We start from the raw sequence: 19,972 nt of genomic DNA, 5'->3' as shown, positions 1-19,972 counted from the left end.
GATGACACGAAGGTCGGTGGAGTTGTGGATAGTGTCGAAGGGTGTTGTAGGGTACAGAGGGACATAGATAGGCTGCAGAGCTGGGCTGAGAGATGGCAAATGGAGTTTAATGCGGAGAATTGTGAGGTGATTCACTTTGGAAGGAGTAACAGCAATGCAGAGTACTGGGCTAATGGGAAGATTCTTGGTAGTGTAGATGAGCAGAGAGATCTTGGTATCCAGGTACATAAATCCCTGAAAGTTGCTACCCAGGTTAATAGGGCTGTTAAGAAGGCATATGGTGTGTTAGCCTTTATTAGTAGGGGGATCGAGTTTCGGAGCCACGAGGTCATGATGCAGCTGTACAAAACTCTGGTGAGGCCGCACCTTGAGTATTGCGTGCAGTTCTGGTCACCACATTATAGGAAGGATGTGGAAGCTTTGGAAAGGGTGCAGAGGAGATTTACTAGGATGTTGCCTGGTATGGAAGGAAGGTCTTACGAGGAAAGGCTGAGGGACTTGGGGTTGTTTTCGTTAGAGAGAAGGAGGAGGAGAGGTGACTTAATAGAGACATACAAGATAATCAGAGGGTTAGATAGGGTGGATAGTGAGAGTCTTTTTCCTCGGATGATGATGGCAAACACGAGGGGACATAGCTTTAAGTTGAGGGGTGAAAGATATAGGACAGATGTCAGAGGTAGTTTCTTTACGCAGAGAGTAGTAGGGGCGTGGAACGCCCTGCCTGCAACAGTAGTAGACTCGCCAACTTTAAGGGCATTTAAGTGGTCATTGGATAGACATATGGATGTAAATGGAATAGTGTAGGTCAGATGATCGGCGCAACATCGAGGGCCGAAGGGCCTGTACTGCGCTGTAATATTCTAAAAAAAAAACTTAGCGGGGGTCCCCCTTGGTCTAGATGATGAATAGAAGCCATATAAGGCCAGGCAGAGCAGCACCAACTGTTGCAAGAGAGGGGGACAGAAGAGCAAAGTGGACACCTTCCCCACTACAGGTACAGGACATTCCTGCTCCTCTGGACCTCCTCCACCAGCATCTCCAGTGCTGTGTCCAGGAATCTGTGCACCCTGTCATTTAGTACCTGAGCTATAGTGAAATGCGCTGCTGAGTGTCAGTCAGCATATTCCACAACTTCCATGGCAGTGAGTGCGTGAAGCCCACATATGCAGCTCCATGTCTCAAATGAGTGCTAAACTAGCTAGTGTCCGATTTAGCACCTCCAGGGAAGTTCAAATTATGCTAATCAGCAATTAGGACCAAAGTCTTATGCTGAAATCAGAGTTTCAAACAGGTGTGTCTGACCAGCGCATTTAGCACCTGTTTTTATTCTTTCACCAAAATTATCCCCTAGGCTTTTAAAACACAGTTTTATCATCAGAGCAGTGGGTAGTGTAAGAGCATCAAAGGTTGTTTACAATAAAACTGTGACACTGGGACAAACAATGATAGGAAATAACAGTATGGTGCGAAAAGGTATGTGGCTTCTTATCTCTAGTAAGCGGTTTGAATAGCTGAGTGGTCATAAATCATAAAATAGTAGATAAGGTTGCATCCAACGGGAAGAGTGCCATAAAGAAAATGGTATAAAGAGATGCTATGTTTTTACTGAGAAAGAAAGTAAGAGACCTTTGCTGCCTTCAACACCCAGTGGTGTGACAGACTTGGAGAATTCACACACAGTAACTTTTGGATGCAGGGTAATGTGCTTTATTCTGTATGGTTAGTTAAGGTATTTACAATTAATGTTTGTTAATAATAAATAAAGTGAATTATCAAACATATTACTGTCTCTAGCTTTATGAATATGTTGAATGAGTAAAGTACTTATCCAACACAGAGAACGATTAAGGACAGAAATAAATCTGCACTATTAAATTGCTGCTCTCTCCTTCATGTGCCCCAGCACCCTGACCCCAGACTTGAGTATGTGGTAGAGCTTCAAAAATCACCAATTTCTGGTACAGAATGTGATGATCTGCAGAGCTCAGTTTAAACTCTAAGGGCTCTATCCTATCCTGTCCAGGTGGCTTACTTATTGGCTTTGAGTACAGCCAGCCTTCTAATACCTCCTCTTTATCAATTTTTAGCCCATCCACTGTCTCAACTACAAAAGAAAAACAGAAAACGCTGGACTTACTCAAGGTCAGACAGCATCTGTGGAGAGAAAAACAGAATTAATGTTTCCGGTCTGTGAACTAGTTCTGATGAAAGGTCACAGACTTGAAACATTAACTCTGTTTCTCTCGCCACAAATATTGCCCGACCTGCTCAGTATTTCCAAACTTTTCTGTTTTTGTTTCAGATTTCCAGCAACCGCAGTATTTTGCTTTTGTATCAGTGTCTCAACTACTTCCTTTTTCACTATGACTTCAGCAGAATCTTCTTCCTTAGTAAAGACAGTGGAAAATTACTCATTTAGTATCTCAAGTCATGCTCTTTGTCTCTACAAGATGCACTACAGCCATTCGCCAAAGTTTCTTTGACAGCACCTCCCAAACCCTTGACTTCAACTACCTTACAAGAACGAGGGCAGTAAAAACATGGGAACACCACCACTTACAAGTCTCCCTCCAAGTCACACCATCCTGACTTGGAAATATACTGCCATTCCTTCATTGTCACTGAGTCAAAATCCTGGAACTTCCTACCTAACAGCACCGTGACAGTACCTTCAGTGCAGAGACTGCAGTGGTTCAAGAAGGTGGCTCACCACCACCTTCCCAAGGTGAATTAGGGATGGCCAATAAATACTGGCCTTGCCAGTAATGTGCACATCCTATGAATGAATAAAATAAAACAGAGGCAGTAACAAAAATGGAAGCCTATTTGGAGGAATTCAAACATGGAGTTGCAAGGCCACAACATGTTCAAGAACTTTGGAAAGAAAGGTTGGAGAGTAATTTGGAAAGACAGGAGCTGAGGTGGATTTTCTGATGAGCGGGTTCTGACAGCTGTTTTAAAAGCAGGAGGAACAGTGGCTGAGGAGAGGATACCATTTACAATGTCAACTAGCCAACAGTATATTAGGAGAGAAATAAGATTAACTATGTGCCAGATATATGCAGTCAATCAATTCTGAATATCTATATGCAATTGCAGTCCTACAGGTTTGTCCTTTAAAACTAAACAAAATAAATACGTCGAGGTCTAGTGTGACACATATATGATAAAGGAAAACAAGCTGTAGAGACAATTGTGCATGCCAATGTAGTCAGGGCTTTGCTCAAATTTGACACCTTTGAACAGACATTAATGGCTGCAAATGTATTGACATACAGATGATGTCAAATGAACAGATTCAATGTAACATTGGAAAAGATTTCTCTATGTTTTATTCATTGCCTCAAATGTCATGAGCAAATCAACACTTGTCAGCATCGATTCCTCAAAGACTGTAAAGGGATTTTGCATCAAGTAAAGCATTTGCAATATTCTGCATCACTGCATGTGAAACAGAAATTTAAGCTGTATACCTCATCCAATAAACATGGCTTTATGGAGAACTAATTTTTTTTGTATAGTGTATTGCAATGTATATTCCCTGATGTCTCTGACTTGAATGCTTCAAGATGGCTCCTGGGCTGGAAGCTCCCTAGGAAGCTCCCTTGCTGTTCAACTCTATCCATGGCCATCTGCTCCCATCCCTAACGTTTTCTCCCCCAATCTGCCCTCTTAAACTGTTTAAATTCCCCTGGCTCTTTAAATCAGTTCATTTTAGCCCTATCTAAAAGTTAACAGTTAGTTTAGTGTATGTTACCTGGGCCCACTGCCCTCCCCCAGCCACACCTGCTCTTTGTTTTCTCAATGAAATTGATCCGGATGAAACTGACGAGCACAGCTGCCGATACTTCAATCTCCGATCCTGCTGTCTTCACAGTCCAGAGTGTCTGCAGCCACGGCATGCGGTAAGTCCATTGAGGTGAAGAAGGAGCTGCGGGACCCGAGAGAAGTCCTGTGAAAAGGTGCCCCGAACACCCAAAACATCCACGAACGGCCCCCCCGGCCGCAACTTCAAAGCGCCCGCGGGAGATGGCTCGGAGAGCATCTGCAGCGCACTGTCGGCAATGCTGCATGCCTTTATTTAAACCACTGCAAAAAAAAAAACCCTTAGCAAATGTAATCACCTCTAAGTCTGCCAAATGATGCTTCACCTCCCGAAGGACGTGGATGAGCTTTCCGGACGTCGATGGTGGGCACTGAGGAAATGGCTTATTACCTGCACCAGATTCCACCCCCCCTCCCCCCCCCTTTACCCCCCTTCCACCCCCCCCCACCCCCGTCCCCTTCCCTGCTCCACCCTCTCAGCTCACCCCCTCACAACCCCGTCCCAGCCCGTCCCCCCTCGCACCATCTTCACCCCGCACCCCCTTCCCCTGCACCCCCCCCCCACCCCCTCCCTCTACCCCTCCCCCTTGCATCCCCTCCTCCCACCGGCACCATCCTACACCTGTGTAGGGGCCCCAACAACCCCACTGCCTTGTGGGCGTCTCGGGAGAGACCAAGGCTAAGAGAGTAAACCCTAACAGAAAATCCGGAGCGGAACCCCGTAGGCGGTCATGTGTCACCTTTGGCATGTTTCCGGCAGTTCCTGCAGCCATACTGGTGCCAAACGTCGTGTCCTGCACTCCTTTGGACCCCACCAGAAAGGCCGAGAGGGGGGTTTTGACGACTGGGCAACTCTCAACCTCCATAAATTTGCCCAGGCATGCGCCATGGAGAGGTCACTCCATAGTTGCCTCACAGCGACTAAAACAACACGGAAGGCAGCAGTTACGGGTTATAAGTCCAGATAAATTGGCGTAGAAACTGGGCGCCACGGGTTGCCTTTGTCGGTGGGAGAGGTCATTGCACCTCACTGGACAGCTACCGCCCGCCTCAAACCGGGCAGCCCCCGGTCAATAAGGTTCTGTCCCGCCACAGTCTGCCTGCTTCAATGGGTGCTTGGAGCTCAGGGTCATTGCCCGAAAGGTGGACTGATACACCGCACCAAACAACATGAAAAAAGGAAAGAAGGTACCAGCCCTTCGCTTTGCAAGCTGGAACGTCAGAACTATGTGTCCTGGCCTGTCGGAAGACCTTACACAAATCAACGATTCTCGGAAGACCGCCATCATTAACAACGAGCTCAGTAGATTCAATGTGGACATTGCAGCACTTCAGGAGACTCGCCTCCCCGCGAGTGGCTCTCTAGCAGAGCAAGACTACACCTTCTTCTGGCAGGGCAGGGATCCTGAAGAACCAAGACAGCATGGAGTGGGCTTCGCCATCAGAAACTCCTTGCTCAGCATGATAGAGCCTCCCTCAAATGGCTCGGAACGCATACTGTCCATCCGACTGCTCACCACCTCTGGTCCAGTACACCTACTCAGCATCTATGCTCCAACACTCTGCTCCGCACCTGAAGCTAAAGACCAGTTCTATGAACAACTCCATAACATCATTAGCAGCATCCCCAACACCGAACACCTATTCCTGCTGGGGGACTTTAATGCCAGGGTTGGGGCCGACCATGACTCATGGCCCTCCTGCCTTGGGCGCTATGGCGTTGGAAGGATGAATGAGAACGGGCAGAGACTGCTTGAGTTGTGTACCTATCATAACCTCTGCATCACCAACTCGTTCTTTCACACTAAACCCTGTCACCAGGTTTCATGGAGGCACCCAAGATCACGTCGTTGGCACCAGCTAGACCTCATTGTCACAAGGCGAGCCGCCTTAAACAGTGTTCAAATCACACGCAGCTTCCACAGTGCGGACTGCGACACCGACCACTCCCTGGTGTGCAGCAAGGTTAGACTCAGACCAAAGAAGTTGCATCATTCCAAGCAGAAGGGCCACCCGCGCATCAACACGAGCAGAATTTCTCACCCACAGCTGTTACAAAAATTTCTAAATTCACTTGTAACAGCCCTTCAAAACACTCCCACAGGGGATGCTGAGACCAAGTGGGCCCACATCAGAGACGCCATCTATGAGTCAGCTTTGACCACCTACGGCAAAAGTGCGAAGAGAAATGCAGACTGGTTTCAATCTCATAATGAAGAGCTGGAACCTGTCATAGCCGCTAAGCGCATTGCACTTTTGAACTACAAGAAAGCCCCCAGCGATTTAACATCCGCAGCACTTAAAGCAGCCAGAAGTACTGCACAAAGAACAGCTAGGCGTTGCGCAAACGACTACTGGCAACACCTATGCAGTCATATTCAGCTGGCCTCAGACACCGGAAACATCAGAGGAATGTATGATGGCATGAAGAGAGCTCTTGGGCCAACCATCAAGAAGATCACCCCCCTCAAATCTAAATCGGGGGACATAATCACTGACCAACGCAAACAGATGGACCGCTGGGTTGAGCACTACCTAGAACTGTACTCCAGGGAGAATGCTGTCACTGAGACTGCCCTCAATGCAGCCCAGCCTCTACCAGTCATGGATGAGCTGGACATACAGCCAACCAAATCGGAACTCAGTGATGCCATTGATTCCCTAGCCAGCGGAAAAGCCCCTGGGAAGGACAGCATTACCCCTGAAATAATCAAGAGTGCCAAGCCTGCTATACTCTCAGCACTACATGAACTGCTATGCCTGTGCTGGGACGAGGGAGCAGTACCCCAGGACATGCGCGATGCCAACATCATCACCCTCTATAAAAACAAAGGTGACCGCGGTGACTGCAACAACTACCGTGGAATCTCCCTGCTCAGCATAGTGGGGAAAGTCTTTGCTCGAGTCGCTCTGAACAGGCTCCAGAAGCTGGCCGAGCGCGTCTACCCTGAGGCACAGTGTGGCTTTCGTGCAGAGAGATCGACTATTGACATGCTGTTCTCCCTTCGTCAGATACAGGAGAAATGCCGTGAACAACAGATGCCCCTCTACATTGCTTTCATTGATCTCACCAAAGCCTTTGACCTCGTCAGCAGACGTGGTCTCTTCAGACTACTAGAAAAGATCGGATGTCCACCAAAGCTACTAAGTATCATCACCTCATTCCATGACAATATGAAAGGCACAATTCAACATGGTGGCTCCTCATCAGAGCCCTTTCCTATCCTGAGTGGTGTGAAACAGGGCTGTGTTCTCGCACCCACACTTTTTGGGATTTTCTTCTCCCTGCTGCTTTCACATGCGTTCAAATCCTCTGAAGAAGGAATTTTCCTCCACACCAGATCAGGGGGCAGGTTGTTCAACCTTGCCCGTCTAAGAGCGAAGTCCAAAGTATGGAAAGTCCTCATCAGAGAACTCCTCTTTGCTGACGATGCTGCTTTAACATCTCACACTGAAGAATGCCTGCAGAGTCTCATCGACAGGTTTGCGTCTGCCTGCAATGAATTTGGCCTAACCATCAGCCTCAAGAAAACGAACATCATGGGGCAGGATGTCAGAAATGTTCCATCCATCAATATTGGCGACCACGCTCTGGAAGTGGTTCAAGAGTTCACCTACCTAGGCTCAACTATCACCAGTAATCTGTCTCTAGATGCAGAAATCAACAAGCGCATGGGTAAGGCTTCCACTGCTATGTCCAGACTGGCCAAGAGAGTGTGGGAAAATGGCGCACGGACACGGAACACAAAAGTCCGAGTGTATCAGGCCTGTGTCCTCAGTACCTTGCTCTACGGCAGCGAGGCCTGGACAACGTATGCCAGCCAAGAGCGACGTCTCAATTCATTCCATCTTCGCTGCCTTCGGAGAATACTTGGCATCAGGTGGCAGGACTATATCTCCAACACAGAAGTCCTTGAAGCGGCCAACACCCCCAGCTTATACACACTACTGAGTCAGCGGCGCTTGAGATGGCTTGGCCATGTGAGCCGCATGGAAGATGGCAGGATCCCCAAAGACACATTGTACAGCGAGCTCGCCACTGGTATCAGACCCACCGGCCGTCCATGTCTCCGTTATAAAGACGTCTGCAAACGCGACATGAAATCGTGTGACATTGATCACAAGTCGTGGGAGTCAGTTGCCAGCATTCGCCAGAGCTGGCGGGCAGCCATAAAGACAGGGCTAAATTGTGGCGAGTCGAAGAGACTTAGTAGTTGGCAGGAAAAAAGACAGAGGCGCAAGGGGAGAGCCAACTGTGCAACAGCCCCAACAACCAAATTTCTCTGCAGCACCTGTGGAAGAGCCTGTCACTCCAGAATTGGCCTTTATAGCCACTCCAGGCGCTGCTTCACAAACCACTGACCACCTCCAGGCGCGTATCCATTGTCTCTCGAGATAAGGAGGCCCAAAAGAATTCCCTGAAGTTAAGGCAATTGTAGCTTTATCTCTACTATTCTCAGGATTGTAACAAGAATATGCAATATTTTAGTTTCGGGGAAAGTTTCTTTTGTAATTAGACTAATTAGGATAAGTAAGCTAAAATATAATTATATATTGTCTTTCTCCTTTGATAATCATAATTTCCACATTTTATAAAGATGGGTGAACATTATTCATTTTTTCCTCCTTTGTTCGTATGTTATGAAAAATAAAAATGGGAAAATATTCAATTGTTGAAGTTACTCAGAGAATATTGACTTATCAAATGTTCTGTAGCTGACCCAATGGTATCGTGGGTTAATTGAACCATGTGGTGTGGTAGTTAATTACAACAATAAGGCCCTAAGTTAAATTGCTCAATTATGAATGATCTCAGCACCAGCAGCAATACAATTAGCCTTAATGTCCCTATTCTAGAGCAGGAGAAGAAGATCAGCAGTGCTTCCTTCTCTTGATTACTATCCTGTGATGTGTTCTGAAAGTGCGTGCGCATGGAGATTGGGTGAGGACAAGATGAAATTCATTTGTGATGCCCCTAAGCTGCAACTGCTTAACAAAACTCGGTGTTTAGGCTCACTGAAGAAGAATAGCAAAATACCAGAAATCTGTCAGCAACTAATGAACTGTAGCCCAGGATACACTACTTGAAGAGAAATAGAACTCAGAAAAAATGGCTTGTAGTTCTATTTATTTATTTAGAGATACAGCACTGAAACAGCCCTTTGGCCTACCGAGTCTGTGCTGACCATCAACCACCCATTTATACTAATCCTACATTAATCCCATATTCCTACCACATCCCCTCAATTCCCCGACCACCTACCTCCACTAGGGGCAATTTACAATGGCCAATTTACCTATCAACCTGCAAGTCTTTGTCTGTGGGAGGAAACCGGAGCACCCGGCAGAAACCCACGCGGTCACAGGGAGAACTTGCAAACTCTGCACAGGCAGTACCCAGAATCGAACCCAGGTCCCTGGAGCTGTGAGGCTGCGGTGCTAACCACTGCGCCGCCCTGTACAGTGCTCTAATTCTACTTCATCCTCACTAATATTGGAAATATATAGAAAATCATTCTTGTAGCCATTAGAATGGAACATGAGGATATTTGCACAACTTCCTTCTGGGAGTCAGCATGAATAGTTGAAAAGGGAAAGGCAGAGTGGCAAGAAAGCAGGTGACTAAGCAACAGCGAAAGGTGGGTAGCCGATGGCCTGAGAACCAAGCCAAGAGAAGCATCTGTTTGCTCCAGAAACTGATCTGAAGATTTAAAAGGAGATGGTAGGTGGATGGGTGGCCCATGACCAAACATTTGATGCCACAAAATTGTGTCAGAACAGTACTGGTTCCTTCTAGGGTTTGACTGTGAAAAATTGAATTCGGAGACTGGAGATTAACAAGCTAAAAAAAGGAGCAGAGGAAATATAGGTGTAATTATCTCCTTCTGCAAGTAGAAACTAACAATTAATCATGACTGTCCAGTTAAAATTCTGGTCAATGGACCCCCAGGATGTTCATCGTGTGGGTTCCAGCAATGTTGGTGCCATTGAAGATGAGGGGGAGGTGGTTGGTCTTTCTCTTGTTGGAGATGGTAATTGTCTGGCACTTATGTGCATGAATGCTACCTGCCTAAGATTGAATGTTGCGCAGGTCTTGCCGTATCCTAGCATGGGCTTCTTCATTATCAAAGATGTTGTGAACAGAGCTGACGCTATGAAATAAATCATCAATGGACAGGCCCAGTCCTGATTTTAAGATAGAGCGAATATCATTGATGAAACAGCTGAAGATGGTTAGATCACTGGCACTGCCCTGAAAGACTCCTGCAGCGATGTTCCAATGCTATAATGTCTGGCCTCTGACATAAGCTTTGAACAAGCCTCCAAATCGAGCTTATGATGATGGGAACCTCAAGACGAGGCTGAGTAACACTGTCCACTTGCATTTATGGCTGAATACTTGTCTCTTGCACTGACATGTTAGGTTCCCAATGTGGGAACAGAACTATTGGGATAGAACAATGGGAACATTTAAAGTGAGCTGCAGAGGCAGCTTATCAGCAAAAGCAGACTAACAAACAGAAACTATCAGGACAGCTGTATACTGCTTAATAATAACCCTTTGTATAACAGTCAGCCTAACGGTTCACAAGGAGATAAGGGGATGGGAAACTGGAGTAAGAAGTTAAAACAAATTGACAAGGCAGTACCCCAATCAGGCCCCGACACCAAGAAACTGCAGAAGTTTGTAGACCAATTGGGAACAAAGAGCAGGTGTTACTGATTTGTATGAATAACTATAAGGCTTGATTTGGTGCGAAAGATGGGTTAGTTCAGTGTGTGTGTTGCTTTTAGTTTTAGTTTAGTTCAGTTCATTGTTAAGTTTTCGGAAGATGTAATTAAGTACTGCAATAAAGTTTCTTAAAGCTACAGTCGGACTTCGTCTCTCTTTGTGCAACTAATGGGATCCAACAACTTGGCGTAGTCGGCAAGATCGCTGGAGGATTAAGACCGAAGCCATAGACATCGGACCTATATCGGCGCCCCAGAGGTAAGGACTCCTCTTTACGTTAAAAGTCCTTGGTCGTTGTCTAAATTTCGGTTCCCTCCCACGCAATCCCGAACTTTTCTTTTGCGGCTCGAGACCCCTTTACAGACGTCTAACTTGGCGGTATTTGATGAAATACCTACTCGGCAGAAAAGCCTAACGGCTCGAGACCTACTTCCCTGCTCGAATTGATAAAATGACAGACGAAGGCAACCGACAGTTACTAACTACCGTCAAAGGGGGGGTGAGCCCCACCTGACGTTCCCGAAGATGAAATACTTCAGCAGTTAAAAGAATATGTAGAGCAACAGTTTAATTTGGCTAAAACGTACACTGAAATTGGGCAAAAATATGGCACCTCCATGGGACAGTGGTCCCTGGAAGATATAAAGAGAGTTTGGGTAAGGATAAAGGACGGACCCAATGGTCCTTGGCCGATAAAGGCCAGAGGGCTCCATGACAAAGTTTATGGCAGAGTGACATAAAGGACTATGTTTTAGAGTAAAAACAAGTTACTGTGTCTTTGATTTGAATGTGTGAATGTTGGAAGCTTCCACGAATGAATTGAATGTCCCTGGGATGTACAGCTTGTGTTCTGTACAACTTGTATTCTGTAGAACTGACTGTCATTAACTCTTTGTTGTCTGGCTTTGATGTTGAAAGCATGGGTCTATTAAGTTGTTTGGAATTGAATGGGTGCGAAAAGTGATTGTTGAGTGTATGAATTTCAATTTAAGATTGTGCACCCAGTAATGGGATATAAAATTGAATTATATTTTAAGTTAAAGTTTTATTTTTATTTTTATTTTAAAAGTTGGTTTTACAACCGTGAAAAGGCAAGGAACAATTTTCTAAGAGATAAGCTTCAGCCTTGAAGGTCTGAAGATGTCTGGCAAAAATCCAATTTGAAGTTTAAAACACTGCTTTAATTGGAAACTCTGCTATTGCTTTATTTTGCAGTCTAAACTTGAAGACATGTTTTACTGACTGTGTTTAAGTAGCAAATGTCAGGAATTGGATATTGGTTTAAGGGAGAGTAGGATAAACAAAAGAGATATAGGAAAGAAATCCTGTTTAAAGTTTGTGTAAGGAGTTGGTGTTAAATCTTTTGTGTTAAGAATGTTAAATAACTTTTCCTTTAGTTTTTGGTTTTATTACAGGCATTTGAAAAGGCGCCTGAAGAAAGAACAAGAAAAATGACGTGATTTACATATCTTTTTTAGAAAGCACGTGCTATTCTGTTCTGTGTGTAGTTAATAAGTATTATAAGTTAATAAGTCTGAGTTAAGTTTATACTATTAAGGTTAATTGACCTGTTAAGTTGAAAAACTGGAAATTTCATTTGTGGCCACTATGAGCTTTCAAGTTTATTATGTCAAGTTTTGGAGGAGTCTTCAATTCCGGACACAAGACTCGTTCATATAACATTGGCAGTTTTGATTTTTAATTACATATTGCATTGAATTGGAATTTGGAATCATCTTTGTTATTAAAAAAAATCCTGGCATTAGGAACCTCTTACAAAAGATGCTAAAAATTTGAAAACAATTGCAGTTTGATCTAAAATGCTGTCTTTCCTGATGGAGATACTTTCCTTTGAAGTTGATAAGTTACTAATGATTTTGTTGTTTTCAAACCCTAAGGATACCAAAAGGATTGAAAAAAGTTTAAAATGGAGTAGTTCTTTTTGATCAGAAAAAAAGGTTACGTAAAGTGATGCAGCTGAGAACAGATATAAGTGGACAAATTAACCCACTGGGCTCAGGGGCAGAGCCACAATGGACTCTTTTTTTTTAAGCAGGTGACGGCAGGTTCCAAGGCCACCTGAGAACTGATGCCACAGCAAGAAATCCAGCAGCTTTGAGAATTTAAGAACTTAATTGCAGACATCAAATGTCACAGCATCTTTATCAATGAGACAAAGTGCTTGAGAAGGAGAGATAGTTGCAAACACTTCTGTCTTTAACGTACAAAAAATACCACCAAGTCTGGGCATAAGAAATTGGAATCAATAAACAAAATTTAATTGATATGAGTGGTTATTTAAAGCACTCAAAGGGAAATTTATCTGATATTTAAGAAGACAATCAAAGTTTTAGAAAATAAAAAACAAAACAGTCTAAGTGGTTTACTGTGTTGGATATTAGCAATGGGTTTTTTACGTTTACATTCCAGGGACAACAGTTCACCTGGACGTGTCTCTCCCAGGGATTTTATAATAATCCATCGATATTCCACCTTCCTCCGGAAGGTCAGAGTGAAAGTTAAGCTGAAAACAGCACAGATAATGAAGGAAAAGGTTTCTTATTTGGGAATAGTAATAACACAGGGAAAACATGAGACAGAGCAAAAGTGAATGCAGACAATCCTCGAACTTCCCCTAGCGCAAGATATTAAAGCTCTAAGATAAAAAAGGACAGTTCCTATTCCAGGTTGTGAGATTAAACGGACAAGAAGCACCAACCCCCACGGTTACCCCCACATCCAAATTACCGACGAGTAAGGTTACGACCCAGCAGCCACGAGTGACTGGTCTCCCTTGCCCTGCCTTAACTGCAGGACCAGAAAATGGACTTGCGATAATAAAAACTAATAAAATTGTATATGACAATATAAAGCTTGAGTTGGTACCGGTAATATTGAATATCTCAGATTGGAGGCAAATTGATGCGGGACATGTACCAGTTTGGATCAATGACACCCAGTTGGAATACTTAGCTACTCACACAAATGATAAAATTACCAGATGCCAACTCAGAAAACTTAAGGTATGGAAAGGTCAGGAATGTGTAAATACAGGATCTATGAGTATTGGAGTAGTGTTGGGAATACCTGTAATTCTGAGAGATAAATTAGGGATGCAATTACATGAAGTAGAAAATATAGGGGTGATAAGGGGAAAAGATTACATAAAATACTATGATATATTACCCTATGTTATGGAAATGTTATGGAAATTGGAAAAGAGGTAATTGGAACAACATTGTCTGAGTGTAGTCTGAAAAACCAGGTGGTCATATGTCCTCATATATAAAACGGCAGAATCATAATGTGGATTTAATGCCTCTGTAAATTGCACCATGGAGACTAGGAAAGCATTGTCATGGCTAACCCATGTGGCCTATATGGGAAAGGGGAGATATTGCTTAACCACCACAGTGAAGGAGTACCAGTATGGACATAACCGGACTTGTCCGGTGAGCAACAGTACATTTTGGTTCAACCCACAAATATCAACCCGAGTAGGGAAGATGGAGTTGGTAGATGTACATAAACAGAAGACAGAAACGATAACTGTGACAGAAAGTATTAAGGAGGATTTGACAAAATACCTCCAGGAATATGAATATACTATTCAGCCATTGCCCATACACTTGGGTAAAGAGAGACAGCAGCTAGAAGTCATTGCTGTAGTGTACTACAGTCGAAGATGCTACAAGATGAGATTGACGAGATAAATGATTTTACCTGGTGGGAGGACTTATGGGACTGGGGGTCAAACGTGGAGATACACCCCTGGTTTAGAATTATCTCCCATGTCCTGATAGTGGTTTTGGGTATCATGGTGTTATATGTGACCTACTTAATTTGGCAACTTAAGAAATTAATTAGATGATGTAAGAGGATGTATGAATACAGGTTGGACAGCTACCCAAAAAGCAATTAGTGTTCGAACTTGCTCTGTAAAAGGAGAGACAATTAGTTATGCCATAAAAGGGTAATTGTATAATCTTTTCATATATACTTAAAATGAATTAATGAATGATTAATGTACTCTAAGAATGGAATTGTATTATGTTTGTACAATCGATTATGTAATAGTGATGCTTAAATGAAATTGTAATTGTACAAGTCTACTACCTTTTATGTTTTTGCTTATTAAGTGCTGTTGTAAACAAGCCCCTGCCAAGCTTATGCCCTTACAGAGTTCCCGCAGGCCCTTCTTGTGGCACAAGCAGGCAATGTATTGAGTGTGACCCCTCCGGGTGTTGAAGGCTGTTTCTAGACAGATAGAGACCATCAAAGACACCTAGGTGGGATCAAGGGAATGATTCTTAAAGGTGTTTGAAGAATCAAAGGGGGGACTGTGGGAACAGAACTATGGGGATAGAACAATGGGAACATTTAAAGTGAGCTGCAGAGGCAGCTTATCAGGGGAGGTGGTTGGTTTTTCTCTTGTTGGAGATAGTCATTGTTTGGCACTTATGTGCATGAATGCTACCTGCCTAAGATTGAATGTTGCGCAGGTCTTGCTGTATCCTAGCATGGGCTTCTTCATTATCAAAGATGTTGTGAACAGAGCTGACGCTATGAAATAAATCATCAATGAACAGGCCCAGTCCTGATTTTAAGATAGAGCGAATATCATTGATGAAACAGCTGAAGATGATTAGATCACTGGCACTGCCCTGAAAGACTCCTGCAGCGATGTTCCAATGCTATAATGTCTGGCCTCTGACATAAGCTTTGAACAAGCCTCCAAATCGAGCTTATGATGATGGGAACCTCAAGACGAGACTGAGTAACACTGTCCACTTGCATTTATGGCTGAATACTTGTCTCTTGCACTGACATGTTAGGTTCCCCCTGTAGTTGAGGATAGGAATGTTCATGAAACTTCCTCCTCCCATTAGTTGCCTGATGATCCACCACCATTCTCAATTGAATGTTGTTAATTCTACAGCGCTACTCTCTGATATGTTGGTTATGAAATCATTCAGCTATGTCTATATCCTGCTGCATCTGTGATTGGTATGCACTTAGTGTAGCTGTAATTAAGTTGAAGCCTTATTCTAAAGTATACCTGATGCTTTCCGAGTATCGCCTTCCATACACCCCAATAAATCCAGGATTGCTGTCCTGGTTTGATGGTGTCACAGCAGTGACAGATGTAAAACCACAGATTATGGTGATATATAATTATGCAGCTGATAATGATCCTTATGAATGCCTAGTCTCAGCAAGGCTCTTAATGCAGTGAGAACTAGGGAATGAGGGGTATTTAAATGAAAACCAACTTTATTTCAATTTTTCTCATTCCATTTTTTCTACATTTCAGTGGTTTTTAGTGCTTCAGTTTCCTCAGTTGCTTTTGTGGTTTAACCTTTGATGCTTTATAACCTCTGAAAATTGGAGAAAGAATATAGCTCTCCCACTACTGGCTTAGTCAGTTGTTGCAGTTAATTAGTTTGAAGGCATCAAACTCTTAAACAAATATTTTTTATCATATACCAGTAGTAGTACACATTTGTGACACATTTCTAAATCTATGGAAACATAGAGGCTCGAAAATCCATGTGTGGGTGGGGGACAGCTGGTGTAAGTGACAAAATATCTGTGTCCGCTGCCCCTACCTATAACATAAGAACATCCCAAGGCACTTCACAAATAGGTATAATGAAAATGAATTCTGAGCCAGGAAGGAGCAGATTAGGAGGGATGACAGAAGGGTAGGATTAAGGCACATGCTTAATGGTGTTTTTAAAGGTGGAGAGGGAGTTGCAGAGTCATAGAGGTTTACAGAAGGAGTTCATAAAGAGGACCTAGGCAGCTGAATGCTTAACCATCAATGGTGTGTTGAAGGAAGGGGCGATGCACAGACGTCCAGCATCAGAGGAATGGAGAGGATATTAGTTTTAAGTTTTTAATTTTAGTTTTAAAGATACAGCACTGAAACAGGCCCTTCGGCCCACCGAGTCTGTGCCGACCATCAACCACCCATTTATACGAATCCTACACTAATCCCAAATTCCTACCTGACCCTATATTTCCCTACCACCTACCTATACTAGGGACAATTTATAACGGCCAGTTTACCTACCAACCTGCAAGTCCTTTGGCTTGTGGGAGGAAACCGGAGCACCCGGAGAAAACCCACGCAGACACAGGGAGAACTTGCAAACTCCACACAGGCAGTACCCAGAATTGAACCCGGGTCACGGGAGCTGTGAGGCTGCGGTGTTAACCACTGCGCCACTGTGCCGTTGGAGAAGACTGGAGAAAGATGGTGGTGCAAAAGCATGGAGGAATTTATTGACAACTTATAAGAATTTTGACTTGAGTGCGTTCAGTAAAGGAAACAGTGCTGATCAGTGAGGAAGGGGTACTTAGTGCAGGACAGAATATATGCGCAGGATTTTGGACATTGGACTTTATTGAGGATGGAATGTCTGCAACATGAGTGTTATAGTAGTTGAATGTAAGTGACAATGGGATATGTAAGTTTAAGATGGAGGAGCTGAAGCCAGGATGGAGGCAAACAATGCTGCAGAGGTGCAGGTAAGTAGCCTTGGTGTTGGAAAGGATGTGAGATTTAAAACTCAATTCAGGGGCAAACAGAGGACCAAGATTGCAAGTGATCTGGTTCAGCTTGACAGTATGTCTTGGATGGGGAATGTGGTTAGAGGCGTTCAAAAGAAAGATTCTACAGGCACAGTGTAGGCATGTGCCCACAAAGATAAAGGGTGGTACGGCCAAATCTAGAACCCCTGGTTATCTAGAATCTTACAGGGTAAGTTAAAGCAGAAGAGGAATGCTTATGGCAATCACAAAAAACGTAATACTTTAGAAAGCCTAGAGGAGTATAGAAAGTGCAGAGATGGTAAAAAAAATTAGAAAAGCAAAGAGAGGACATGAAAAATTATTGGCAGGTAAAATCAAGGAAAACCCAAAGATGTTTTATCAGTATATTAAGAGCAAGAGGATAACTAAGGAAAGGGTAGGGTCTATCAGAGGTGTACAAGGGAACTTATGAATGAATGCAGAAGATGTGGGCAGGATTCTTAATGAGTTTTTTGTCTCTGTCTTCACAAAGGAGAGGGATGATGCAGACATTGTAGTAAAAGAGGAGGAGAGTGAAATATTAGATACACTAAGTATAATGAGAGAGGAAGTACTGGAAGGTCTGACATCCTTGAACATGGATTTATCGCCAGGGCCGGATGGATTGCATCCCAGGTTGTTGAAGGAAGCCGGGGTGAAATAACGGATGCGCTGAGGATCATCTTCAAATCCTCACTCGATACAGGTGATATGCCAGAGGATTGGAGGTCTGCAAACGTTATACCATTGTTTAAAAAGGGTGCGACGGATAGGCTAAATAATTATAGGCCGGTCAGTCTGACCTCAGTGGCGGGTAAATTATTAGAATCAATTCTGAGAGACAGGATAAACTGCTACTTAGAAAGGCACGGATTAATCAGGGATTGCCATCATGGATTTGTTCAGTAAAATGAAAGCCCATGGGATACAGTCGAATGTGGCAGGTTGGATCCAAAATTGGCTCAGTGACAGGAAACAAAGGGTAGTAGTCAATGGATGTTGTTGTGAATGGAAAGCGGTTTCCAGTGGCATTCCACAGGGCTCAGTGTTGGGTCCCTTGCTGTTTGTGGTATATATTAATGATTTGCACTTAAATGTGGGAGGCATGGTTGGGAAATTTGCTGGCACAAAAACTGCCCGTGTAATTGATAGCGAAGAGGATAGCTATAGTCTCCAGAAAGATATCAATAGTTTGGTTGAGTGGGCGGAAAAGTGGCAAATGGAATTCAATCCAGAGAAGTGTGAGGTAATGCATTTGGGGAGGGCAAACAAAGCGAGGGAATACACAATAAACAGGAGGATATTGAGAGGGGTAGAAGTAAGAGACCTTGGAGTGCATGTCCACAGGTCCCTGAAGGTGGCATATGGAATGCTTTCCTTTATTGGCCGAGGTAAAGAATACGAAAGCAGGGATGTAATGCTGGAACTGTATAAAACGCTGGTTAGGCCACAGCTGAAGTATTGCGTACAGTTCTAGTCACCATATTACAGGAAGGACATAACTGCTCTGGAGCGTGTACAGAGGAGATTTACAAGAAGGAAAGATTGGCTAGGCTAGGGTTGTTTTCCTTAGAAAAGAGGAGGCTGAGGGGTGACTTAATTGAGGTGTACAAAATTATCAGGGGCCTCGACAGAGTAGACAGGAAGGACCTGTTTCCCCTAGCAGAGAGGTCAATGACCAGGGGGCACAGATTTAAGGTGATTGGTAGAAGCAATAGAGGGGACACGAGGAAAAACTTTTTTTCACCCAGAGGATGGTGGTGGCTGGAATTCACTGCCAGGAACGATGGTGGAGGCAGAAACCCTCAACTCATTTAAACCTGAAGTGCTGTAACTTGCAAGGCTACGGTTCAAGTGTTGGAAGGTGGGATTAAATTGGGCTGGCACAGACATGATGGGCAGAATGCCTTCTGTGCCATAATTTTTCTATGGTTCTATGGTACAAAGCTTGAGATGGGGGCTGAAGATGTGGTTGTTAGAATTTCTGATAATAACAATAGGAAATTATGCCCATCAGCACTTGATGTTGGACAAGCAGTCTGACTGCACTGAGGCATGTGAAGGGCCAAGAGAACTGGTAGCAAGATAGGGTTGTGTATTATTATTATTGTTCATATATAGCTGTGCAGTTGCACATATATAGTGCATATTCTATGTCAATTTTGAACTATCCAGTTGATTACTACCATGCAGTCTCAAACTTGTAACTGTTCTTGAGACCACTGTCATGCAGACCATCCCCCCAAACCTGCCAAGAATGAGGCATATTAATTTTGTCATATGAACATTGATTTTAAACTGTTGCTGGAGTGAAGAAATGACCTGCTTGAAGATCACCAGACACTGGGCTGGAAGAACATTTGCATAATAAGAGACGCTGCTTGTGGAGACAAAGGACTATTCCCTGCTCCAATTAACCAAAATAGATTTTGATCACCAGACATTGAAGGTGCAAGGAAGCACATTACAGAGACTGCTAAGGTAATACAATCTACAAACCTCACAGGAGAGACTGTTCCAAATAAGGAGCGAGCCATATGACTAACCTGCTGGGCAACCTAGGATTTTTTGAATTGTGCCACAGAGAAAGGAACAGAAGGCAGTTTTGCAACTGAAACTGGAACAAGGAAGCCTCTCTCCTGGCTGTCTCTCGCTTTCTCCCAAGCCACTGGACCCACGGAAGACACATAAACCTCAACAGAGAAAAGACTCCAACATCGAAACAAGTTGAAGTGTCAACTGGGCCCCAACGAATAGCAGGACGTACCAGCAACCAAAGACTCCACATTGAACTTAAAGGACTGTAAGTAACTAACAGATATTGCCTTAAACCTTTAC

General features: G+C 43.8%; 1 protein-coding gene across 4 annotated transcripts in view; it reads right to left on the bottom strand.

The window, feature by feature from the left end:
• Positions 1-19,972, bottom strand: part of ttc6 (tetratricopeptide repeat domain 6) — a 414,842-nt gene that overhangs the window by 18,755 nt on the left and 376,115 nt on the right. The window lies entirely within an intron of this gene.

Source organism: Heterodontus francisci, chromosome 9 (genome assembly GCF_036365525.1).
Source record: "Heterodontus francisci isolate sHetFra1 chromosome 9, sHetFra1.hap1, whole genome shotgun sequence".
NCBI lineage: Eukaryota > Metazoa > Chordata > Chondrichthyes > Heterodontiformes > Heterodontidae > Heterodontus > Heterodontus francisci.
The sequence above is the reverse complement of the archived record's forward strand: the minus strand, read 5'-3'. Positions and strand labels throughout refer to the sequence as shown.